This window comes from Schistocerca piceifrons, chromosome 4 (genome assembly GCF_021461385.2).
Source record: "Schistocerca piceifrons isolate TAMUIC-IGC-003096 chromosome 4, iqSchPice1.1, whole genome shotgun sequence".
Taxonomy (NCBI): domain Eukaryota; kingdom Metazoa; phylum Arthropoda; class Insecta; order Orthoptera; family Acrididae; genus Schistocerca; species Schistocerca piceifrons.
Window position 1 is genome coordinate 461,678,288 of NC_060141.1, and position 6,324 is coordinate 461,684,611.

Sequence of the window (6,324 nt, forward strand, 5' to 3'; positions counted from 1 at the left end):
TGGCAGCGGACGGTTCGGTAGAGTGATTTGGGGGTGCTGCGCCAGGTCTTCTCGAGAAATCGCAGTTTATTAGAAGTTAAGTGATTGGTGATATCTTGTTGGATTTACTCTTGTTAAATTGTACTTGTTTTCTTGGTGATGTCACCAGCCGTTTTGTTTTGGGGTCGTCCCACCATTCTTTTCCGTTTGCCCACCCGCGGGAAGGTGGTTGTTTATAAATTGGGTGGTGCGTTTTTCCCTTGTGGAGTAGGGGCGGGTTAGAGTAACCTGCAGTTCGGGTTGTTCGGTAATCTCCCTATCAATTTACTGTACGTTAGTAGCTGCCTCTGTCATGTTTGTCGGATTTGGTGTGTTAACGAATTTGGTGCTTGGAGTGTAACGGCCTAATACCTAAAATATGTTTTGATCTTTGGAAACTATGCCTATGATCTTGAGAGGCGGTATTTGTGAACTGTAGACCATCTTAACTATTGTTTGGCCAACCTTGTAGAATTTTATGTAAGATTTCATTTCATGGGTTTTTATTTAAATGATCATTTTAGTATATAAAGTTGTCACCCTTTCACCCTAAGACTTTTGTTAGAAGTATAATCAAGTTGCACCTCCGGTGGCAAGGTTAATATTTTAATTGTTAGTGTTTTGTACCATTTCCATCCCTCCTACGGGGGGTTGAATACTTTGTGTGCTTGTGTGAATTGTTAAAACTCTGTACTTCCGCCGATGTACAGTGGTCGTCACCTTACCTGCTGACAAAATTATCTTTCCTTCTTCGGGGCACTTTCACCACTCTTTGTCCATTAATTTGACTGCCGTTTTTACTCTCTTGTGTAATGATGGATCCAGTTTCGTCAAGAATCACAAGTCGGTGCAAGAAGTCTCGCGGATTGTGAATAAACGCCGCCAGACATTGCGTTGAAATGTTTAGCCGGATGCACTTTTCGTCGACTGTGGGTGGTCGCGGCACCCACGTCTCACACAACCTCTTCATAGCCAGTTCTCAATACGGGATTTTATGCACTCGCTCAGTTGAGATGCCCACCGTCTTAGGAATGTGATGAATTTTACTCGGCGATCTTGCTTTACCATGTCAAGGATTTTGTCAATGGTTTCCTTTTTAGTGTCCTCAACTGGACCGCCAGAGTGTGCCTCTTCTTCGGTGCTTGTCCAGCCGCGTTGGAAACTATTAATCCAAAAGCACGTTGTCTTGACTCATGGCGTGAGACTGCGTAAGCTTCATCCAATTTTGTTTTAATTTGTGAGGCAGTCCAACCATTCAAATGAAAATGTTTAATAGCAGCAAGAAACTCTGTTTTTTCCATTTTCAATTGCAGTCGACAAACTGAACAATTCACACTCCTGTCAACAATGAACTGTATACCGTATCTTGTTGAAATTCTTTATGAGGCCCTTGGAATAATCAAGCATACCAATCATTAAGGCGCAACAAGAATGTTACGGTCTTTCATGGGAACATAAGGATAAGCGACTGAGTACGACTGCTACGTGACAGTTGAAAGAAAGACGATGCGGCGTGACACAGAAACCTTACACCAATGCTGCTGGAAATGAGAAAGCTACAAACCTGTTGCATTCAAGGTGTTCACCTAGCACGTCCTCCAGCAGTTCTAAAGGCAGCAACACAGTCAACAGAATTTTTTTTTATAACTACGCAATTAGCGTTTAACGAGCGTAGAAAGCAAATTTGAAGCTTAGACACAGAAAAGCAAGCTGAATTCTTCGTTAGTGAGTCACGAAATTGGAAGAAGGAAGACTGAATCTCATAACTTCCACAGCGACTGCTTCGCACAGCTCCTCCATTCGAATAACTTTCTGCTTCTGGGAACAGCGACTCTATCCTCGCACTACACTTCCCCTTTCTTTCTGCACTTCACCCTGTCCCGTCCAATGCGCTTCCCGCTCCCTCGGCAATAACGCCACGAGAGGTGATTCGCCTTCCGCCGCCTGTGGCCGTGGCTTCTGCTACCGCCGTTCCCTTTGATCTGACACCGGCCGCCTACCTCCCAGCTGCCTTACGCAGTTACTCGGTTGGGGGAGAGTGTTTCACGGAGATTAAACTACTTTCCGTCCTCACTTCTTCGCTTCTTTGCGTTCCGGCAGCCTCAAAAGTTTTCCTCGGCGACAAAGAAATATTTTCTTCCGTTCTCCTCCTTCTTTCGCTGTACATTGTGAGAAACTTGGGACTTTCTTGAAGACTTGCCTCCCTTCACCGAGATACCGAAAGGATCCTCGTTGCCTAACTGGCCTCATCTTGAGACATCAACCTCTTCCATACGCAGTTCTCGACAACATTTCTTCGTTCAGTGGGAAAACTTACTTCATACATACACTGACGGAAAAAAATCCACTCACAGAGAAGGCGTTTTGTGAAATAAACGAATATTTCTAGGTATGTTTTGACATCTGATTGACGACTTCTATTCAAGTTTCGCGCCAGTCGCATAAGAGACGCTTTAGTACCGCCACTATGAGGATGCAAATAATTTTGCTTTAAATACTCCCTACAACCGTCGTGAGAGTTATCTTTGAAATTGGACGTGGTGTATTGATTTCACCCAAGAACGCTTTTGAGATGATGAAAATTCTGTTACCAATAGGTTACCGAGACTGAAAGAGGGCACTTGATAGGACTACGAGAAGTTGGATGTTCCTTCCTCGATATTGCAGAAAGACTTGGCAGGAATGCAGCCACTGCACACGATTGCTGACAGCGGTGGTCATGGGAAGGTACGCTCTCAAGAAGACTGGGCTTCGGACGGAACCGGCCGTTGTGGCCGAGTGGTTGTAGGCGACTCAGTCTGGTGCCGCGCGACCGTTACGGTTGCAGGTTCGAATCCTGCCTCGAGCATGGATGTGAGTGATGACCTTACGTTAGTTAGGTCTAAGTATTTCTAAGTCTAGGGGACTGATGACCTCAGACGTTAAGTCCCATAGTGCTTAGAGCCATTTGAACCATTTGAGCTCCGGACTGCCACATGGCACTGACGGAAAAAAATCCACTCACAGAGAAGGTTTTACCGACATGAAAGACCGTCGTGCTCGGCGTATGGCTGTGGCGCATCTCGCACTCCGTCTACAGCAGTAATTCGAGCATGACACTACGAATCGTTATAGATCGATTACTTCAAGGACAGCTCAGAGTCAGACACCTGTAGCCTGCATTCCACCGACCCGTTTGCGACATCATTGGGTCAAGCGAGAGCTCATTGGAGGGCGAAGTGTAGGTCTGTTGTGTTTTCTGATGGAAATCTGCCTGAGTCCAAGACGCGTTGGACCTACACCTGGGATGCGATTTCGTATGACAGTAAGAGCGCTCTCGTTACTATCCGATGCATCCTGACTGCATTTTTACGTCAGTCGGTGATTCGAACAGTTGTGCTGCCATTCTTGAACAGTGTTCCAGGGGGTGTTTTCCAACAGGTAACGCTCGCCCAAATACCGCTGTTGTAACTAACATGCTCTATAGAATTGACCTGCTCAATCACCAGATATGTCTGCAATCGAGCAAGTATCTGACATCGGACAACGTCTCCAGCGTTATCCGCGACGAACATTAACCGTTCCTGATTGACCAAGTGCAACAGGCATGGAACTCCCACAAATGCACTGCACTCCATCCGGCAAATCCAATGCATCCCATCCGACGTCTGTACGACGTAATGAACGCGACTTTGCGTGTTTGAGTTCAACGTCCTAGTGATTGCACCAGTTATTAATATATCAGCATTTCAAATCTGCGATGTCTTTTCTGGCGCTTACGTTACCCTGTGAACTTGCAATGTCAGTCACTTAAATGTGTTACTTAGACAAATGTATTCCTAAAATTTCATTACTCTATATTAATTATTTCTTGGTTTTGGGATTTTTTCCCTTTAGTGTAAATCGAGGAAACTAATCATTTCGCACATTATTGACGAATGGTTCTCCGCTGCTGCACTGTTTGCAAACAAATCTAAAGTAATGACATATTTATAAAATGCAATTTTAACCAAAATTTTATTATTAAAACTTCGTATGTGGCAACATTATTTACTTGCAAACTAAGTGCACTTAATATGAGTCAGCACTGACTTACCATTACTTAGTTGCTGGGCAGATTAACGAAGTTTTACCGCGAAACCGTTATGCAATACAAATTTGAAAGTTAAGGATCGTTTCACTGTTTGATTCTAATAATAGCATTAACAATTTTTGCAGTAATAGAGATACAATAATCTCTATGATTCAGCAAGATATAAAATGAATTTTATGAAGCACTTTACTACAACATGCGAACAATGTTAAGGTTGGTCCTCAATATTTTTACCGTCACCCTGTCACGTAAATTCACGTAAACTATGCTAAGGACCACAACTAAATATTGTTTACTTGCTTAAGTAAATATTCACTTTTACGTGATTAACAACAACTTCTGAAGCCCACTTGCTTTCAGGAACATATTCTGGATCAAGTCACCTTCCATTAGGAATGTGGAATGCACTCAACGACTGTGATACGACTTCCAAAATGATGGCGCACACTGTAGTAGTCTTGAATAAACTGTAAGCGGAGCCCAAGGAACAGCAAGTTGACGAACTAGGACGTGTATTAAAACTCTGAAATACTGCACTGATAACGGTTAGTTACTAGCCGAAATCTAGATTTGCTTTAATAAAACCTGAAAGGAAAGGGCGGCTAACTGCGGTGCTCCATCATTTTGAAATTTATATTGTGGATCTTTAACTATGTCGAGGTTAGCCACATAATCCTCAGACTCGTATAAATAGTCACAAAAAAGAATTTTCCTGACACGAATAGCGCTTACGTTACCAGTATTGGTAACCATGTTTTTGGCAGTTGCCACTGTTTACCTTCACACATCTTGACTTAGTTGCCGTTAGCGAGAGTCTGAAACTGAGGGCATATCTGGCATATACCGGTTTATCGCGGAACCACCAGCTTAAGTGAACAAAGCGCATCATTTTCTATGTTTTAAAAGCAATAACTCTGTTCCTCATCGAATGTCCCTTACCATTATTTACAGCAAAGTTCTTTATATCGGCTCAGGTCGAATTTATTGAAGTCAATGAATGTACAGTAACAAAGCACCAGGCCAGTCCCGCCTGAGAACCGAGCGGGGTAGCGCAATGGTTAGCACCACACTAGACTCGCATTATTGAGGACGACGGTTCAAACCAGCGTTCGACCATCCTGATTTAGGTTTTGCGCGATTTCCTTAAGCCGTTCAAGGCAATTTCCTGAATGGTTCCTTCGAAAAGGCACTGCTGCTTTCCTTCACCATCTTTCCCTAATCTGAGCTTGTGCTCCGAGTCTAATGCCGTCGCTGTCGGGAGGACTTTAAAAACTAAACTCCTCCTCCTAAATAACACTGCTCAGTCGAGAAAATTACAACAGTAATTCAGATGGAAACTTGTAACTGTAAAAAAAAAATCCTAAAATCTATATTATCGACTTGGCAGGAGCAGGAGTTATCGTTGTGTTCGACAAATGACCAATAATGGGAAGCCTTTTATTGCGTCACAGAAAAGGAAGTTGTGTTGGTGTAAAGATGGCTCCCTTCGACTTGCTTCGCGCTACAGCTGCAATCTGTGATAAGTCATTTGAGTAGTGAAGCTGTTAAACGGTGGAAATACATAGCATACAGTACGTTGATTCATCGTGTGTCTCTGCATCAAGTGTAACAGTGGTGCAGAAAGTTTAAGAGAGGCCTAACGTCTCTAAAAGAACCTCCGTGCCCTGGCTGGGCACACCGCTTAGTGAAGAACGAAAACGTCGCCGCAGTAGAAAGGCATGCGATAGAAAACAAGCATTTCCGGTTCATTTCTGGGAATTTTTTCGTTACAATAAAAAAAGGAAAAACTTCTTATCCAATCGTCAGGAAGAAAAGTCATCTACATTCTGTTTTGAGGTGCATTACGTTAAAAGAAGAATAAATGACTACTAATTCGTACTCACATCTGCTACGAAGTTATCTTCAACCAACAATGAGGAGTAAACAAAGAAGACTTTTGACTGTACCGCGTTCATCATAAGAATAAAGCTGATGTAAACATTACACAATGCATCATCGTTGCAGGTTTGCTGAAGTCTCACTGGATTTCGTTTCACGTGAAGCGAAAGTTAAGCTGTGTTGAGTATAGTCAAGTACGATAACAAGGATACGTTTCATGCTATGCGTTTTTTCTCATCGAGCTATGGATAACGAAAGAGTGTATAGCAGGGATTCCGCGGAATAGTTGAATATTGGTGGTTAGTCACTCATCAGATAATCTCAGAGCTCCTGCCACATCCGAATAAGAGGACTAC